We start from the raw sequence: 21,635 nt of genomic DNA on the forward strand, positions 1-21,635 counted from the left end.
CCAAAAGAAAATCAGGATGTAAAACCTCATTGGAAGGACAAAGAATGCTTCCCCAAAAGTTGTGTATTAAAAATTTTAAGGAATTTTTAAAATAAAGGAAATGATTGAACTAATTAGGGTATGCGTATGTAATGGAATTGTGCCATAAGAAATGAAAAGATGGTTTCAGAGAAACCTGGGAAGACATGCATGGACTGATATAAAGTACAACTGAAGCGTGCAGAACCAGGGGAACAATTTATACTATAGCACACTCTTGAAAAACATTTTTGAATGACCTGAAAATTCTGATTAACCCAATGAGCAATCATGTTTTCAGAGGACCGATACTGAAGAATGCAACCTGTCTCCTGACAGAGAGGTGATAGGCTAATATATAAAATTAGATGTATTTTTTGGACATGGCTAACATAGGAATTTGTTTTGCTCAATTATATTTATTTGTTAAAAGGATTTTGTTCTCCACTACCCCCACCCCTCCACTTCCCAATAGGAAAGGAAAACAGAGAAAAGAAAAATTTTTTAAAATATGGAAACATATTCAGAAAATAGCAATATCCCCTCCCACCCCCCCAAAAAACCACTAAGCTAAATTCAGCTCAAAATCCAAAAGCATTTCAGAAAAAAAATTAATAAAAATTTTACAGTGAGAATATCTCTAAGGTATGTTGCAGTATTTCTGGAAACACCTGCCTTAAAAGAAATACAAATAATATCAGAAGAAAATTTTGAAGTATGTGAAATACTAAAACAAAGAAAAGAGAGGAAAAAAAAGCTTAAATCCTCAGACAAGCTCCTATGGGAAATACTGCTTGCTGAACTGGTGAATAGGCTTTACTCCTTCTCCATTATTGTGTGGGTGGGATTATCCCAGAGCTCACTTTTCTTTTGGGGATGTGACTTCCTCTCTAGCTACTATCTCTGCATGCTCCCTTTTGGGGGTTGCCCAGCTGAGAGGCTAAAGGATTAATGACTGCTGACTGACTCACCCTAGCCAGTTCCCACAGTGTTACTAACTTGTTTGGATGAAGAAAGAAACCCCAGTGAAAGTATTCTTTCTGTTCAGGGAAGTGGTTGAAACAAATCATTCTCTCCTTTGAATACAGCCAACAGATGATGGTAACATAATAGATTAATTCTTCCATTCCCGTCCCTACTTAATAGCATCCAAACACTAGTACACACAGTTTAGTTGTTCTATTGACCACTACCTTTATCTTAATGTCATTTATGGAAAGAATGTAAAACAGCAAGCAAAATGGAGTATATGGTGCTAGGCAAGCCCAGTGATTGGAAGAATAAGCTAGAATGTACTGGTGATTAGGTCCAAAGGGGCAATCAGAAAACAGTCTAAAGTTAGGTTAGAGTTTGAAAAAACTGGGTCTCCAAACAGATTTGAACTTGAACAGAATTCCTATAGTGATTTCTCTTAAGTAAAGAAGTAGTAAGCTTACATACTCACATACTAAACCCTGGTCTATGATGCCAACTCTATTCTCCTTGTTTTGTCAAACGAAATTCAATAAAATAGAAGTATTAGTAACATTTTTTGGGGGGACAGTGACTTAGTATGTAAAAAGTTTCTGTTTTCTAAAAGAACTATTTTAGAAATAACTAGAGACTGCTATTAGCCATGTATAAGTATTTTCTGCAGGAGAAATATCTGTGGCTGAGTAGCAGTGAGATGGTATAAGAGCCATAAAAATCACAGGGGCCAGAATTATGCCTTCATTATGTTGCAGTACTGAATTTGACCATAAAGAAGGAGAGGGCTAAGCTTGATGGCCAATTAGCTATCTATAACAAATCAACTTAATTATAGTAAAATCTGGAAAAGGCAAGTTTTCCTGCACCTTTGCAATGGCTCCAAGAAGAGTAACTGAATATTAGAAGGCAATATTTTCTTTGCAAGCTACCAGGGGATAATCAAGTCTTGAGCTGCCAGCTTCAATAATAGAACATGTCTGAGCAGGTCCTAGCATTCTAAGTGATTTGATAAGTATCATCTGGGCATGCTCCAGATCAAAGCAATCTTAAATTTTTAAAAGCTGTTTTTCTTTACAATGTTATTGTCCTTGTATGAATTATTTTTCTGATTCTCACATTAGTCTATCAGTTCATACTACCCAAGTGCTTTATATGCCTTCATAATTCAGGTTAAAGCAAAGACCCAAGGTCAAGGATTTACAGAAAACTGATATTTGGGAAATTAGTACAAGTATGAGCTTTTTTACTATATGGAGCAACAAGTAGGCAAAAACAAAAGCATACACACACACACACACACACATTATATGACAACACCAACAGACAGAGATTAGGCTACAAACAGGGTCAAGGTTAATCACATGAGGGAGCCTTGTATTGTGACAAAGATCTCAGTGGAGTACGTGCTCAGAGTAGAATCTGAACAGGGAAGTTTTTGTACCTTAAAGATGGGCTTGCTTAAAAACAGATCTCAGTTATGGGAAGGAAAATTCCTAATCAGGCCCAGATGGAGTGGAGAAATTCTCCACGTCATTCACAGATACTAGACTAAGGTAAGGAAGTTTCCTAATTGGGAACAGAAATTGGTTGAGGGTCTGAACCTATATTCAGGAATCCTAGAAATGGGTGTGGTGGGCAGCTGTTGGAGTCAACCAGCAGCTTCATTCAATCAGGAAATACTGTTTATGTGTTTGACAGAATGAGTCAGGACAATAGAAAACTGTCATCATTGCTTATGTGTTTATGGTCATTAGGACCACTTAGCTTAAGTGATTTCATATTGGAGTCTTATCACTTATACTACTTCAAATAATCTTTTTCAAAAATCACAATTGTCATTCCAGGACTCTCTGAAATAGTGTCTTTTCTAATTTCTTACAGTATAATGACATTTCATTTTTATCTACATACAGTATTTTTTTTAGCTTTTTCCCAACTGTCTGTGATGATCCCCTTTAGATTCTAATTCTTTGCTTTTTGCTTTTTTCAATATTTTAATCCTCTTTTCTGGATTAGGAAGTTTGTTTTCCTTGCAACTATTCTCTCCTTACTGTCATACTCTGTGCTGTGTGTTTGCCTCTTGAATTTTATATTTCTACACCAAGCTATTTTTATATGTATTCAACCTTCCTTTGTTCAATTCAGTTAAGAGTGGTCATCTGATACCCACTCCCCTTCTTCCTTCCTATATTTTGTGTGCTCTTCTTTACCCCAGTTATGAGAAATAACAAATCCTATCCACTTTTTCCTCCTTACTACAGTAGTGTATTCTTTCTTTTTTCCCTCCCTTCACTTTATGCTCTTCAAACCCTCAGAACAGAACCAATCCTCTAGGTCTTTTGTTCTTTTTATTCATTTCCCTCAACACCATCTGAAGACAACAAAAATCTGGAGAGACACTTTTTTCTTCTCCCATTAGAATGTTAGTACTACATTACCATATAACTCCTATTGCTCAGATAAATTTATTTTTTTAGGTCTCTCTTGACTCTTATTTTTGCATTTCAAAGTTCCTATTCAGCTCTGGTCTTTTCTTCAGAAATGCTTGAAAGTCTTCTACTTCCCTATTTTAAAAAATCCTCTATTAAAGGTCCATTTTTGCCCTTCAGGATTATGTGTAGCACTTCAAAGGAAGTTATTCTTGGTTGTAAGCCTATCTTTTGCCTTTCAGAATTTTATGTTGCAAGATATCCTCCTGTTTTTAGTATTAGCTGCTAGGTCTTGTGTGGATCTGACTGCAGTTCCTTGTTATTTGAACTACTTCTTTCTAGTTGCTTGAAGTATTTTTTTATTTGACATGGAAATGCTGGATTTTTATTATGACATTCCTGGAACTTTTCTCTCTAAGCTTCTTTTTAGGAATGATTGATAGATTCTATTTTTCTTTCCCCTCTGCTTTTAATAGATCTGGGCAGTTTTCATTTATCATTTTGCAATATAGAGTCCAGGGACCAGCAAAGATGGTGGAGCACAAGGAAGTAGTATAGCTCATCTGTCCCCCACAACTACTACAACAAAAACCTGTAAAGAACATCAGACTAAGTCTCACATAATCAGAGTGCATAGGTAGAAGACTATAAAAACAAAGATGAAAAGATCTGGGATTAGAATGTCATCTGAAGGTCACTGTCATTTGAACCAAAGGAGGGTAGACTACACAAATGGGTACAGAAATACTAAATAAGGCCATAGAATGGAGTAAGAGGGAGGGTAAATTCAGGGAGGGATTAGTTATGAGCAAAACTAACCTGAAATGAATAAAGGGGATTAAGAAAAATAGAAAGTAGGAACCCATGATTGGGGACTGGGTAAAGGAAAGAGAAGAGAGATGAGGGAGCAAAAGCAGATTGCACAAAGCAAAGCCCACATTCCTCTGACCACCCTCTTGCTCTTTGTAAAAAGGGGTCAGGGAGCAAAGAAAGGAAGAAATATATAAGAATGTGACAGAGGGAAATACACAATTAACAATTATAACAGTGAATGTTTTTTTCTAATATAGATTTATTTATTTTTAGTTTTCAACATTTACTTCCACAAGATTTTGAGTTCCAAATTTTCTCCACATCTCGCTCCTCCCCTGACTCCAAGATGGCATGCATTCTGAATAATCCTTCCCCTCGTCTGCCCTCTCTCCTATTTCTCCCCCCTTTTCTTATCCCCTTCCCCTTCTATTTTCCTGTAGGGCAGGATAGACTTCTGTACCCCATTTCCTGTATTTCTTATTTCCCAGTTACATGTGAAAACATTTTTTTTAAACATGGGTTTTTTAAATCTTGGGTTCCAAATTTTCTCCCTTCCTCCCTCCCCACTCACCCTCATTGAAAAGGCAAGCAACTCAATATAGGTTATGCAAAACACTTCCACAGTAGACATGTTGTGAAAAACTAACTCTATTTCCCTTAATCCTATCCTGCCCTCCCATTTATTCTATTCTTTCTTTTGACCCTGTCCCTCCTCAGAAGTATTTGCTTCTGATTACCCCCTTTCCCAATCTGCCCTCCTCTCTATCATCCCCCTGCTCTCTTGTCCCCTTCTCCCCCTATTTTCCTATAGGGTAAGACAGATTTCCACACCCAATTGAATGTGTATGTTATTCCCTCCTTAAGCCAAATCTGATGAGAATAAGATACACTCATTATTCCCTCTCACCTTCCCCTGTTTCCCCTCTGCTTTAAAAGCCTTTTCTTTTTTGTTTGTTTGTTTTTTTGTGAGATAATTTACCCTGTTCTACCTCTCCCTTTCTTCTTCTCCTGGTATAATCCTCTCTCATCCCTTAATTTTATTTTCTAGATACGACCCCTTAAACTTCAACTCACCTTGTGCCTCTATCTATCTATCTATCTATCTATCTATCTATCTATCTATCTATCTATCTATCTATCTATACATACATATAATTTTTTTCCCTCCAACTACCCTAATACTGACAAAGGTCTCATGAGTTATAAATATCATCTTTCCATGCAGGAATGTAAACAGTTCAACCTTAATAAGTCTCTTATGACTTCTCTTTCCTATTTACCTCTTCATGTTCTACTTGAGTCTTGTATTTGAAAGTCAAATTTTCTATTCAGCTCTGGTCTTTTCATCAAGAATTCTTGAAAGTCCTCTATTTCACTGAATGACCATTTCCCCCCTGAAGGATTATACTCAGTTTTGCTGGGTAGGTGATTGTTGGTTGTAATCCTATCTCCTTTGCCCTCCAGAATATTTTATTCCATGCCCTGCGGTCCTTTAATGTAGAAGCTGCTAAATCTTGTGTTATCCTGATTGTGTTTCCACAATACTTGAATTGTTTCTTTCTGGAAGCTTGTAATATTTTCTCCTTGACCTGGGAACTCTGGAATTTGGCTACAATATTCCTGGTAGTTTTCCTTTGGGGATCTCTTTCAGGAGGAGATTGGTGGATTCTTTCCATTTCTATTTTGCCCTCTGGTTCTACTATATCAGGGCAGTTTTCCTTGATAATTTCTTGAAAGATGATGTCTAAGCTCTTTTTTTGATCATGGCTTTCAGATAGTCCAATAATTTTTAAATTCTCTCTCCTGGACCTATTTTCCAGGTTAGTTGTTTTTCCAATGAGATATTTCACATTATCTTCTATTTTTTCATTCTTTTGGATTTGTTTTATAGTGTCTTGATTTCTCATAAAGTTACTGTCTTCCAATTGCTTTATTCTAATTTTTAAGGAAATATTTTCTTCAGTAATCTTTTGGACTTCCTTTTCCATTTGGCCAGTTTTGCTTTCCAGGGCATTCTTCTCCTCATTGGCTTTTTGGACCTCTTTTGCCATTTGGGTTAGGCTATTTTTTAAGGTGTTATTTTCTTCAGTATTTTTTTGGGTCTCCTTTAGCAAGCTGTTAATTTGTTTTTCATGATTTTCTTGCATCACTCTCATTTCTCTTCCTGGTTTTTCCTCTACTTCTCTTACTTGCTCCAGGTTTGCTGAGGCCTGTGTGCCTATGCCTCACTGCGCTCCTCTTTCAGCCTGGCGTGATATACCTTTCTGATCAACCATCCAGGTTGTCTTGGCCTGGAAATTTGCTTCACTCCATCTTTTTGTGGGTTCTGATGCTTTAGAATTTGTTTAGAGCCATTTTTTACAGGTATTTGGAGGGGTTTTGGGGAAAGCTCAAGCAAGTCACTGCTTTCAATCCCTGGTGAATGTTAATGGTTCAAAATCACCCGTCAAATGGAAATGGATAGAAGAATGGATTACAAAGAAAAATTTAACAAAATGCTATTTTCAAGAAACATACAGTAAAAAACAATAAACATATATCAAGTGCCTACTATGTGTTAGATATTGAGCTAAGCTCTGGGGAATATGAATAGGAAAAGGAAATGCTATCTCTGCCCTCAAGGAACTTTCAGTCTAATGGGGGAAGACAACATACAAAAAGAAGCTGAAATGCAGGGAAAGGGGTAGAGGGTACCTGGGGGGAATAATGGGGGCATGATGGTAGAGTCAAAACCAAACAGTATGGGTGGTAAGAAATGTAGAGTTGGCTAAGTTTCTGGGCCCTATTTATTTGTTTGTATGTTTTTTTCTGGGCTCTTTTTGAAGGGAGACTTTGGGAGGAATTTTATGTTTTGTCCTCCAGCTCTCTAATCAGAGGAACAGGAGCAACTCAGAGTACTGATAAAATGTGAGTACCAAAGCTGAAGCTACCTCTGTGATGAGTTTCCTGGTGATAATGAGTTTATCCTGGTGGTGGGGCAAGGGGATGATGATGGTGGAGTACAAATCAGTGCTGCCTGTGGGAAATGGAACAAAGGTTAACACAGAATTAAAATAAGGGTCTAGAGAAAAATTTGTTATGCTTTAGGTGAATTCAGAAAGGCAGGGGTAGCAATCATAATCTTATACAAGGTAACCACAAAAATAGATTTGATTAAAAGAATAAACAAGGAAACTACATTTTGCTGAAAGGTGCCATAGACAAAGAACTAATATAGATACTTAACACAGGTAGGAACCATATGAATACAACTACAAAACAGTATTTGTAGAAATAAAGACAGACTTAAGTAAAGAAATATTAACTGCTCATGATAGATTGAGCCAATATGACAAAAAAAATAGTAATGCTACCAAAATTAACTTACTTATTCTGTGCTATTTCAATGATACTATCTAAGGATTACTTGGCCACAACGGAAAAAAATAATAATGAAATTTATCTGTAAGAACAAAGTTGTAGATTTTCAAGGGAAATGATGAAAAAACGTGGGAAGGAAGGGGCCCAGCTATACTTGAAGTAAAATAATACAGAGCAGTAATCATCAAAACAATTCAATACTGGCTAACAAACAGAGAGGTCAATTAGTAGAACAGATTGGATATATAACATATAGGAGCAAACAAACCTATTAGGTTAATATTCTATAAATTCAAAGACTCCGCTACTAGAGTAAGGACTCATTTTTCTACAAAAACTGCTGAGAAAACTGGAAAGTAATTTGGTAGAAACTAGGCATAGCCCAACTTCACATACTGTGTATGAAGATATGCTCCAAGTAGATATGTGACAAATGACACTGTGCCAATTGCATCCAAACCTATAACATTGCTGAGACTTTTAAATTAGAATCTTAATCACACATAAATAATGACATCATAGATAAATTAGTGATTAATTTTCAGATTTATCAATGGGGAAGATTTTGTGAGGTTCTAGCTCATAACCAGCATATTGGCAAAATTAATGGAAAACAAAAAGAAAGGAAAATGACAAATATTGAATAGGCTGCAGGAAAACAGGAACACTGTAGGTGTGAATTGGTCCACATATTCGGGATAGTAATTGCAACTAATTCCAAAAAATACTATACTGTACATGCTCTTTGACACAATGATACTACTGGTAGTCCTCACCCCAAAGAGATAAAAGAAAGGGAAAGAGCTCATATATAAAGAAAATTTACAGCAGCTCTTTTTGTTCTGGCAAAGAAAATGGTATTTAAATGTAATAAAAATTATTGTATTTTAAGAAATGATAAAAGGGACAACTTCAGTGACATTTAGAATGACTTGTATAAACTGATGCAGAATGAATTGGGAAAAATCTATACACTATCAGCCTTGTAAAAACACACTTTGAAAGACTTAAAAACTATAATCTTTGTAAATAGGGATCAGGAAGCAAAGAGAAGAATGACCAGCAACAATTCTAGAAGACCAAAGATGTAGCATGCTACCCACCTCATGATGTAGAAGTGATGGATTCAAGATGCAGATATATGGTTTTTGGACATGGCCAATGTGAGAATTTATTTTGCCTAATTATGCATGTCTATTTAAAAGGTCTTCTCTTTTTTTCTTTTTTTCTTTTCAGTGGAAGAGAAGGAGATGAGAGGAGGACAGCAAGTAGTCTTGTCAATTGAAAGAATAAAATGCATAAAGAATCATATGCTAGGCATATTCTAGGAATCTGTGCTCTTGGATATACATATGGAAAACACACGTAGTCAAGTCTTACTATGTGGTAAGAGGAACTCATATTTTTGATACTACAGGGCTGCCAAAGTTCTCTGCTATTTTGCCATGTTTGGCCTCTCTACTCTTCACTGGGTACATTGTCTCTTTTGGTCACTTATTAGCATGAGGTTGATACTTTGTCTTTTTCTAATTTGAGGTTTTATCTTTTTAGGCACACAAGAAATGGGTTTTAGAATCAGAGAATCTGGATTCAAATCTCATCACAGATGCTTATGATCTGAACAAATTACTGAAATTCCATGAGCCTCATTTTTCTCATCTATAAAATGAGACAGGTGGCTTTGGAGGTGCCTTAGATTTGGAGGTCCCTTCCAGTTTTAAAGACAATGCTGGCCATCTTGGTTCTTATCTTCTAGAGTACAGTGACTAGAAAGCCTCTCTCTGATTAAGGAGGATGACAATTCTGTAATTCTAATCAGAAGCTATGGTTTACTATATCCAGTCAAGAAGTACTGAACAAAAACTAAGTATAACAACTCTAGATAAAAACTGGTCTTTCTTTTAACTCATTGTGTCAATGACTGAGTCATGGTCTGTTGTCCATGACTACTAGATTCGTGATAGGGGAATGCAGAATGTCTTCTACTAGAAACAGAGTGCTTTCATGTTAGATGACCTCTGCATGCTCCAAAGCCCATATTAAATCAATAAATTCAAGATCTTTCAAATTTTTCCTGACAATCTCTCTTTCTAAAGCTGTTTTTCAGTGATATGAAGTAAAGGTGCTTTGTAACCACAGAAATAAAAGGATGAGAAAATTCATATCAGAGCTTTCCAACTATGTTACTCTCTTGTTAGGATCATGGATCACAAGATCATAGATTCTAAGCTAGGAGACGCCTTAGAGGTCATCTAGTCAAATTCCTCTTTTTAAAGCTGGAAAATCAAGGTAAGGGAATTTAAATGATTTACCCAAGGTCCCACAGATGATTCCTGGAAAGTACAGGCATACATAAATGTGGCAGAACATTGTAAGATTAATACCTGGAGTCCTAAATCTTATAATTGTCTCATAAATAAAAAATGGAAAAGCTCTGATAAGATTACTGTACCAGATTAGGCTCTTCCCACCACTGAACTAAACATCACAATTCCTAATGTGTCACATGAGGAAGTAAAAATAATACTAAAGAAACAATAAATAGGGGGAAAATCAACTAAATTAAGTATACACAAAGAAGATCCCTATTGTATTTGATATAATTTTGAGAGTATTAAGAGATCGATAGTGAAAATTTCTGAAGTATGAAATGCTTGGCAAAATCAAGGATATTCTTAATACTAATGAAAGATGATCAAGAAAACATTAATAATTACTGCTGATCTATGTATTTACTCCCCAATAACTAAAAAAAATCTTTGTGAGAATAATTTCCATTCACATTGAGGATATCCTTGATGAAAGTTTAAAAAACGGGGAAATGGGCAGGCTTTCATGAATTACTTTTGATAGCAAGATCACATCTTTATAGTCACACAACTGATGATGAGGATATAAGATTCTACTTTATTATTTGTTGACTACAAATAACATGTGATTTGGTAGATCAAAATTCTCTCCTACAGATTCTAATACAAGAAGATGTGCCCCTAACATTTATACATTAAAATTATATAAGAATCTGGGGTAGCTAGATGGCATAGTGGATAGAGCACTGGCCCTGAAGTCAGGAGGACCTGAGTTCAAATCTGGCCTCAGACCAAACACTTGATACTTACTAGCTGTGTGACCCTGGGCAAGTCACTTAACCCCAATTGCCTAAAAAATATTATGTAAGAATCATTGAATAATATAACAATGGAGGTAACATTTTTGACAAGCTTCTAATTATAAATATCAGCGAAGGAATGAAATAGGGAAACCTATATTTTCAAAAGATATTTGTCACTATTTTGGAGGATGCTGAGTATACTATCCAAATGCAAAAGTGATTGCCTATCAATTGTGAGGTCCTCCAAATCTTATTTGCAAATGACATTGTGCCAATTGCATCCAAACCTATAACATTGCTGAGACTTTTAAATTAGAATCTTAATCACACATATAGGAAAAACCCAGCGGATGGATAATGTCTATTGTCCAGACTATGGTATGAAGTTGAGTGACCATGTACAACACATAGAGCACAGCCATTAGTACATATGTAATACATGCCTGCAAAGTCTATATTAATTAAGGCATGGTATCCATAACAAAGGAAAAGATAATCCCACTGTACTCTTCTCTGGTCCAACTACATTTGGCGTTATACTTTTAGTCAGGATTCTTAATTTAAGCAAAAACATTGTTAAGCTTATTCAGAAGCAGGTGACTATGATGGTGAGAGGGCTAGAGACCATGCCATATAACTGAAGTTCAAAGAACTTGGAATAAGAACATTTGAAAAAAGATAATATGGGGAGACATGATAGCTAACTTCAAATATTTAAAGGGCTTTCATGTGGCAGGAAGGATTAGATTTCTTTTGCTTCTCTCTAGAAAGCAGAATTAGGAGCAATCAGAGGGAGTTTCAGAAAGACAGATTTTAAACCATATACTCATTCTCCTTCACTACACATATACAATCAGTTGCCAAATGTTTCTGTTTCTGTCTCTACACATTTCTCATCATCCTTTTCTGACTCCGCACAGAGCCATTATGTTAATTTAGATCCTCGTAATCTCTCACCTGGGTGATACTATGGCCTCTTGACTGGTCTTCCTGTTGTAAGTAATGCACTCCATTTTATTTATTTATTTGTTTGTTTGTTTGTTTGTTTATTTATTTATTTATGGCAATTGGGGTTAAGTGCCTTGACCAGTGTCACATAGCCAGTAAGTGTCTGATGCCGGATTTGAACTCAGATCCTCCTGACTCCAGGGCTGGTGCTCTATTCATTGCCCCACCTAGCTGCCCCTAGGTAATGAACTCTAATCCATCCTTCTTTTAACTGCCAAAATGATTTTCCTTACCCATTGTTCTAGCAATTCAACTAACTTCCCCTACTTAATAAAATTTCAGTGGATCCCTATTGCCTCTAGGATAAAATATAAACTGTTGTTTTGGACTTTTAAAGCCCCAAACTACCTTTACAATCTACAAACTACCTTTACGTCTCTTCCTGTACTCTCTACAGTCCTAGCCAAACTGGTGTTTCTTACATGTTAAACTCAATCTCCTGTCTCCTTGCCTTTGCTCTTACTATCCCCAATGCCTAGCATACTATTCTTCCACCCTCCAGCACATGGAATCTCTCATTTCCTTCGAGACTCAGCTAGCACCTTCTACTCAGCCTTTTCTGAGCCCCATGACTGCTAGTGCTCCTTGTCCCAAAATTACCTTAAATTTATTTTATATCTATTTTGTGTATACTTATTTATGCACATGTTGTCTTCCTGAGAGAATATAAAATCTCAGAATGCAAGGACTATTCCATTTTTGCCTTTGTATCTCTATTGTCTAACCCAGTGCCCACCACATAGTAGGCACTTCTTGTTGTCCTTCATTCTCAAAGAGGACCAAAATGACATCACTATGTTAGAGTCAAGATATAATGCATCCACTTGTGGCTGATCAGACATTGGGCTCAGAATGCTCTACCACAGGTTGGGCACAAATAGTCCATGTGAACATCTGAGGTGGATTCTCTACATTTGCTCATCTCATGTTTCTTCTGAGTAACTTCAATTCGGCTTCGCTCATACAGCATAGTACCTTCTCTGAAGAGGGCATGCCATGCTGAGCAGTCCTGTGTCAATGTCTTCCATGTCACACAATCAGTCCCAAAGTTCTTAAGAGAAACTTGAGAGTGTACTTGTATCACTTCTTTTGAGCACCATGTGAGTGCTTGCCCTGTGTGAGTTCTTCATAAAATAGTCTTTTAGGTAAGCATACATTTTGCATTTGAACAATGTAGCCAGCCCGTCATAGTTGTGCTCTCTGCAGTAGAGTTTGAATGCTTGGCAGTTTAGTTTGAGGAAGGACCTTAGCATATGGTATCTTATCCTGCCAAGTTATCTTCAGAATCTTCCTGACACAATGCAAATGGAAGCGATTCAGTTTCTTGAAGTGGCACTGGTATACAGTTCAGGTTTCACGGGCATATAACAATGAGTTCAGTACAATGGCTCTGTAGACCTTCAGTTTGGTAGTCAGTCTAATACCTCTTCTCTCCCACACTTTCATTTGGAGCCTCCCAAACACTGAACTAGCTCTGGCAATTTGTGTGTCAACCTCATTATCAATGTGTACGTCTAGGAGGTATACTGCCAAGGTAAGGGAACTTATCCAAAGCATTCAAAACTTTTCCATTTGCTGTAACTAATGGTTCCACATATGGGTGTTGTGGTGCTGGCTGATGGAATACCTGTGTTTTCTTGGTGTTAATTGTTAGGCTAAAATTAGCACAAGCAGCAGAGAAATGATCCATACTTTGTTGCATCTCAGCTTCAGAGGCTGCATTGAGTACATAATCATCTGTGAACAAAAAATCACATGCCAACACTCCTCCATTTTGGTCTTGGCTTGTAGCCTTTCCAAGTTGAAGAATTTACCATTAGTGTGGTAGCTGACCTTGATGCTGTGTTCATCCTCATTGAAGGCATTTGACAATATGGCTAAAAACATCATGCTAAACAGCACAGGAGCAAGCACACAGCCTTGTTTCATACCAGGTGACTGGGAAAGCACAAAAGCATCATCCATTATCCAGAATCCAGGCAAGCATAAATTTTGATGTAATTTTCCATAAGCCCTCATGACTGACTGCAGCAAAGGCCTTGGTCAGATCTATAAATGTTGTGTACAAACCTCTGTTCTGCTCTTGGCATTTCTCCTGGAGTTGTCAGGCAGCAAGCACCGTATTGACCATTCCTCAGCCCTTTCTGAAGCCACACTGGCTCTCAGGTAGATGACCATCTTCCAGGTGAAGGATCAGCCTATTAAGGAGGACTCTGGCAAGAATCTTGCCAGCAATGACTAAGAGGGAGACCCCCCCTGTTATTGTTCAAAGGACAATCTATCCTTTACCATTATAGAGATGGACAATGGAGGTGTCCTTGAACTTCTGGGAGATAACCTCCTCTTGCCATGTAAATTGCAAATTTTTAGTCAACTTTTGTATGAGCAATGGACTCTCTACTTTGTAAATTTCAGTTGGAATAGAATCAGTGCCAGGTGCTTTGCCACATGAAAAGAACCTAATAGCATTCAAAACCTTTTCTTCAGTTGGAACTTCACCTAGGGAGGGATTGACTTCAATCTGAGGTGAATGGTCAATGGTTCAGCATTGATTGATAGTCTGTTGAGAATACTATAGAAGTGTTCAGCCCATCTTTCTAAGATCGTGTCCTTATCACTAATCAATGTGGCTCCATTTTGAGATACACCATATGTCTTTGGCTCATAACCTTCAGGGCATCATAAAAGTGCTTTGGATTATTACTATCAGCATTAAACTGAATTTCATCTGCCTTCTTACTGAGCCAAGAATCTCGCATCTAAATATTGCTTGTACTTTACTTTTGATGGAATTAATTGCTGCCTTCTTAGAGATGGATGAACTATCCTGCTGGTAAACTCTGTGGAGTTCTTGGTTTTTATTTAGCAGGTTCTGAATTTCCCCATCAAGCCAGTCTTGATGTTTGTGAGTATTCTGACCCAGATGAGCAAATGCAGTGCTGTACACCAAATCTCTGAAAGCTGCCCACTCTTGTTCTGCTCCATTGTTGCCAATTGTGTGTTTGTTCAACTTTCCCTCCAAGTAAGGAACAAACTGTTCCTTCTCAGAAAAAAGATCTAATCTGTTGACATTAATTCTTCTGGTAGTCATTTTGCTTTGGGGCTGCCACTTTTGCTGAATGCAAATATTTAGTTTGTAGAGGATAAGTTTATGATCAGTCCAGCACTCTGTGCCTCACATTGCTGTCATTACTCTCACATCCTGTCTATTTCTTCTCCTTACAATCACATAGTCTATTAAATGCCAATGTGTTTAGATAAGCAGAAGACAGTATTGGTGATGAGAAGGTTATGAGATGCACAAGTCTTCAGTAGTAAGTGACCGTTGCTGTTGCTGTTTCCAACTCCATTCCTCCCAAGGTCTCCCTGCCATGTCTGGTAGACTAAGCCTACTCTAGCATTAAAATCTCCCAGATTATAAGCTTGTCCTCTTTTGGCACATTGATGATAAGGGTCTCTAGGTCTTCATAAAATTTTTCTTTGACCTCATCAGGGTTCATCATGGTAAGAACATAGGCACTGATGATGGTGGCATGGTGTTTTCCTACAAGTGGCAATCGCATTGTCATGAGCCTGTGGTTCATTTCTTTAGGGAGGCATACAAGCTTATTGACTAGATTAGTTTTGGTTGCAAACCTGTATCAGTCTCACAGCATTCCCCTTCATTGTAACCACTCCAGAAAAACATGTATCGAGCTCTGATTTCAGTAAGTTGGCCTTCATTTGCCAGCTTTGCCTCACTCAGGGCTGCTAGCTTGATGCTATACTTACTGAGTTCTCTCACAACAACAGCTGTTTGTCTTTCAGGTCTACTAGATTTTGTATTGTCTATAAGTGTGCACACATTCCATGTACTGATGGTGAGCGGAGTCCTCTTTGCAGAAGTTTTTGTACTTTTTTTGTGTTTTGACCACAGGGTGTTATCTCCACCTGCTGCAATCAGGCTAGGGTTGAGTAAGCAGACAATCTTTAGGGCACCCTTTTCTAGCCCCTTCCTTACACCAGGAGGTGAGTAGTGTGATCTTTAAAGGGCTGCTCAGATACCCAGAAGGCTGCCAAATCCCACTGCTGCTTCCAGTGAGAAGACAACCCTACGGCCTGGGTTGCCTGTATGTGGGGTTATGACTATAGCTCTCAGTGTATCTGCACCTTTTGTTTCATCACTTGCCTGTTGCCACAGGACTTTGAGATAGGTAAAATGGTAAAATGGTATGGGTGATGTCTTTTGATTCAAGCGTAAATTGGGTTTAAGTGAGGCAGAGTTGCATGAAGTCATTGGTCTCACACTCTCTTCCAGAGTCATCACAGTCCAATGGCAGGACAGAATCAGGGTGACTGGTGATGGCTCAAGATGCAGTGGATGACCTTGGTGTCTTCAACGTCTAACCAAGCTCTAAGCACTCTGCAGTGACTGCTTCAGCTGCCTTCATGGCCATTGGAACAAATTGTTCTCATATGCCTATTCCACCAAGGGAATGGTCTCATTTGCCTATTCCACCTCACATGCTTGAAGTAGATGCCTCTCTAACTCACCAATGGGTTTGAGACCCCTCAGTTACCCTCAACTTGGTTTAGCTGAAACAGTGCATGCTACAGCTTCTTGGAGAAACAGGTGAGACTTAGGTGGATCAGGTGAACACCAAAGGTAGAAAACAGCCCTAAAAAAAGGCATGGCAGCCCCCACACCAGAGGTACTAGTCTTCCCTGAACACACCCTACACCCCAAGTAAGTGCCAAGTAGGCACTTATATGTTTGTTGACTGATATAAATGATATGAGGACAGTCCCCCACATGGAGGTGTCACTGTGTGGCTTGAAGGGAAACAGAATAGACATTTCTAGCCTTCACCCTTCTCCACGGGAGACTTTACATCCTGCCAGGAGAGGAAGCAGGAGGTTGGGGCCAGAAGCTTGACAATTCTACTCTCTTCAGAGTAATATAGAATTATATGTATCTATTCCATTAAATATTATTCATCTAGAGGATGTGATTTTCAGGTTGAAGCTAACTTCTGATCAGAATTTTATTAATCGGGGACGGGGGTGAAGCTTTATAACCAAGATTTGACTCTCTTCCCACCAAATATTAGTTCCACAATGGACGTACATAGTGGATAGCCAAGAAGCTCATCTATCCAAGTTTGAAAAAAATATAAATCTGAGAAAGTATACATAGGAGAATATATACTAGAGTACAATAGAATGAAGGAACTTTCATACTGAGAATGACATAACTCAGCTTGACTGAGAGGGTCCCAGGTGTCACCCAAGGGGAAGCCCCTGCAGCCTCTAGTATAATAAGCTGGGGATAGGTTCATGATGGAGACTGCCAGCTCTTCATCTTTGCAGAGTCTTTTCCTTCAGCAACCTAAAGCAGGTTTGGCATCTTCCATCATCTTTCTCAAAGGTGGAAGCCAGAAGCACCTGAAGTCCAAAAATCTGCAGAAACTCTAAAGAGACCTAAAGATAAAAAGTGTCCTCTTTTCCACTTTAGTCCAGGGCTTCTTAAACTTTTTCTGTTCAAGACCCCTTCAGTGCTTTTTCAACTGTGGGTTGAACTGACAACCCCAGTCAAGTCTACCCCATCTCATGCCAGAACAAGGCATTAATCTCCATCACTGATGAGAGAGTCCCATACTGATGGGCTTTAGGACTCAGGTTCCATTAAGGTAAAGCTTACTAACGCTTAGAGCTAGCCAAAAGCAGAATAAATTTATGTCCAGATAAAGGGCAATGGATGGGTGGGAGTATGGCTTCTTAGTGGGTTCCACCTTACTTGAAGTCTTGAAGGAGAGGTTCTATTACTACTTGCTAGGGATGTTAGAAAGAGTTTCTTGCTTGAATATAAGTTGCTCATTTAATTCTATGAACATAGGGAAGTGTTCTTTCCATTAAATAATATTTCTCCTGTGGGTACTTAACACTTGTGGCATTAAATGAATCAACTTATTCCACTGTGATAACTACAAGAGCATCTAACTTTTCTTCTTCCTCTACCTTCTTTCCTGGTTTTTCTTTCCTATACATAATGTTCTGAATTATCTTTCCTGTACTGTTGTTATCACTACAGTTAAGTTCTTAAGTGCCTACAACTGCTCCCAACCACTTTTCAAATCAAGTTAATACTTAAAATTATGTCTTTAGACTCCTCTTCTTAACTTCACACTTAAAAAAAATCACGTAAAGCAGGTTACATCATAGCCTCCTTTCCCATCCCACTAATTTCCTATGTTCTCTACTAAACTGTAAGCTCCTTGAGGACACTGACTGTATGCTATCTAAATTTTGCATCTCCCTAGTGTCATTTGTAGGCACTATATTTTTTTTCCCCCTTGGGAGCATGCAGCAAACAGGTTAACTTAACTTGTGTTTCCACTCTTTCTTTCTGTGCATATGGAAAGTGAAAGAGTATTGATTATGATCTCAAAGTGGGACAAAAAAGCATTTTCCATGGAATTCTGTCTCTCAAAGACAAGTGTGACTTAAGCTCTCAGTATTTCAATTCCCACAAGACTGTGTGTGTAGATAATTATGTGAAGAGGTACAGACTCTGGAGGTTCAACTAGATTTCTAAGAAGATGTAAGTTTAAAAGTGCATAGGACAGTTGGAATTGCAATGATAGTGTCCAGGAAATATGGAATTCTGGCATGTTCTCAAAATTCCACAGAGCATGCTAGGAAGATATCTAATCTCAGTGGAGTAGCAGAGGGCTGCTGGAACAGTATTCAAGCAATGAAACAGCAAATGTCTGCACCTATAGCTTCAGAAGACCCTCATTCCAACTGACTGTAGTGAAACCTTAACTCTTCCCTATACTGTATCAAAATTTTGGAAACTATTTTGTCCTGCTTGCTGAGGAATATCTGTTGAGATATGTTTTCTATTTCTTTCTTTTATAGTTTTGTCACAATTAATATTTTACTATTTCTAAGTATAGTTTTTGCCTTGTCTGTTAGTATTGTGGCCACTGGATATTTAGACCTGACTTTGACACTAATAATTCAGAGATTAAGTTGTGTGGGAACTTAAGCCAAAGTATCATAGATACGATCATAAGAATATAGATTTAGAGCTGGAAGGGATCTTTGAGGCCACTTGGTTCAATTCCCTCATTTAACTGATGAGGGAACTACAAAAAGGGTAAACTTGCCCTGGCTGACATAGTAAGTCTCTGAGGCAGGATCTGAACCATAATCTTCCTGATTCCAAGTCTAGTGCCCTACCCACTATGTAGCACATACTTTCCAAGATACTTAAAATTGTCTGAAATACCTCCATGTTGAACTCAAGTCTATGTGAATCCAGAGTTGAGTAGCATGTGGGTTAGAATTGTATTATGTTCTTCATAATTTTTGTTGCTTACACTTCAGTGCTTTCACATCTTTTCTCATTCCTATACTATCTTTCCTTCTGACTATAATACCTTTCCCTCTCTTCTTTTACTAGTCATGTTCCATCCCTTTTTCCTTTTTAATAACACAACTTAAGCTCACTTCCTCTCACCACTCTTGCCAATTTTTGAAGGCAGAATAATAGATACAGTGAAAGAATTATTGAATTTTAATGAGAGGAGCTAGATTTAAACCCCAGTGCTGCTGTTTACCACCTGTGTTACCTTGGACAAATCATTCAATTTTTCTAGTCAGCATGTTTCCTCCTTTGGAAAATGATTTCTAAGTTCTTTTCTAGCTCCATATCCACAATCTTGTGAATTTCTTAGTGTTAACATTTTGAATATACTAACTTTCTGGTCATAGTCATACATTCTTATATTTAATATTATATTGTCTATTAATCAATCTAATTGGCACAGTGCTAAACATTATGAGGTACAAAGAAAATATGAGATTAGAGAATTTAGAGCTAGAAGGGGCTTTAAATATCATCGAATAGTCTAAACTCTTCATTTACAGATGAGAAAACTCAGACATAGGGGAGTTAAGTGACCTGTATTGCACACATGGGTACCAAGTAGTAGAGTGCCCTTCAAACTCAGCTTCTCTGACTACAAATCTGGTTTTCTTCTCTTTCAGCATCCCACACTATTTACACTGATAAAACCTAATCCCTACACACAAATAGTTTCTAATCTTATTGTGAAGATAGAACAATGAAGGAATTACTAAGACAGCATTATAAATAACAACATTGCATACTAAATTCTGATTACCTTGAAGGTAAGTGACACATTCCTGTATTCTGTGTAGAATCACTCCAGGTTCCATAGTATATTTCATAACATGGGTGACTCAAGGATATGTCATATTCCTTTACAGAGAAATGGTAATTGATGCTATTACGTGCTCCTTTTCTGGGCATCTGTGGAAGAAGAAAAATAGGCAAAACTCTCACCTCTAAAGTAAAAGGTTGCGACTGTGACTTAGGTCTTATATGTGACTGGGGCCCCCTAGTGGTCAAATCCAAATCTTTTTTTTTTTTTGGATGGGAACTAAGATTGGGGTGGGGCAGGGAATTAACTACAGGAAGATAATGTCCTTCACTGTGGAATGCTAATAATTCTAATAGTTTCAGGCTTCATTAAAGGCCTTGCTTCTTCAGTTTCTAAATTGAATATTAGGGCTCCACAATACAGGAACGAGAGTCAGTTTTCTCTGTTGAGGCTTAGGTATGCATTGGGAGCTCTCACCTTCTCTATAGAATCAAAGTGAATGTATGGGACCAGAATATCTTATCTGACACCACTTCACAAATGGGAAGCATTGACAGGGATTCTTTTGGATTTCATGTGTTTAAATAATAAGCAGAGTTGGATGGTAGTTCCTTGTTTTGACCAAGTAAATCTAAGAAACTATAGTATTATATGAGAACGTAACTGATATTTTTGTAGATAATGCATTTAATTAATGCTAGGAAAGCATTCATACAAAATAATAGATGTTACTGCTCTAGAAATTTCTTTTAGTTACTTTTCTTTTCCTTAGCATTTGCCATTTAAAATAGAGCTACAGTACTCCTTACCTCTTCATTTCACCATTTCCATCCTATAGTCATTTGTAGTCAAAAGTACATGTAAACATACATGTATGGAGGACATGACTTGGACTAGCCTGGTCAGCCTAACAAGGTGAAAGCTGAAGAAACATATTACTTGTGTTTTCTTGATAGGTGTGGACACCATCCATCAAAGATACAGAATCAATGCCCCAAATTTTGGTTTGTTATTGTTGCAAGGGTATATTCACTCATCTTACCTCCTACACAGGAAAAAAAATATACAGCTGAGTAAACCTTGAATAAATGCAAAAGGTAAATATTGAAATGCAATTTCGATATTGTGAACTATGTCAAAGTGTTTTGCCCAATGAGCTTTAGAAAAGCATCTCAAACAATCTATAAAGTAGTAAGTAAAAAAGTTACTAGACCCTGTTGTAAAAGTTAGTTTTGTGTCAATAAAAATAACAGATCAGCTAATCATTTAATAAATATTTATTAAGCATCTGTTATGTATCAAGTACTGTGCTGAGCACACAGACACAAAAATGAAAGTACCTAACCTTAAGGAGTTTATATTTTTTAGAGGAGACAACATGTACATATATAATTATATATAAAATACATACCAAATTAATACAAGGTAAATTTTCCAGTGGTAAATTTTCTAGGTAAATTTCATTAGCACCTGGGAGGTTCAGGAGAGGCCTCATGTAAGAGATGGCATTTGAGCTGTATGTACTTTGAAGGAAACTAGAGACCGAGAAGGAGATAAGGAGGGAGTGTATTCCCCACAAGAGGGTCAGACTGTGTAAAGACTTGGATATGGAAGATGGAATGTAGTGTGTAAGGAATCAAAAAAAAGCCAGTTTGTCTTGCCTTGAGGGCTAGGAGATTTCCACGTATATAGGTTTGCTGCCTCCCTGAGGATGCCTCTCCTCCCACAGTATCTTTATCTGTCCTTTCCACTATC

General features: G+C 37.6%; 1 long non-coding RNA gene across 1 annotated transcript; it reads left to right on the plus strand.

The window, feature by feature from the left end:
• The first annotated feature begins 2,392 nt into the window (after positions 1–2,392).
• Positions 2,393–19,937, plus strand: LOC144457920 (uncharacterized). Its single transcript, XR_013487524.1, has 3 exons — positions 2,393–2,540; positions 8,826–8,975; positions 19,744–19,937. It is a non-coding gene; the product is annotated as an uncharacterized LOC144457920 (long non-coding RNA).
• The last annotated feature ends 1,698 nt before the right edge of the window (positions 19,938–21,635 follow it).

Source organism: Phascolarctos cinereus, unplaced genomic scaffold, assembly GCF_003287225.1.
Source record: "Phascolarctos cinereus isolate Bilbo 61053 unplaced genomic scaffold, phaCin_HiC Scaffold_5;HRSCAF=322, whole genome shotgun sequence".
In the NCBI taxonomy this organism is placed as follows: Eukaryota; Metazoa; Chordata; class Mammalia; order Diprotodontia; family Phascolarctidae; genus Phascolarctos; species Phascolarctos cinereus.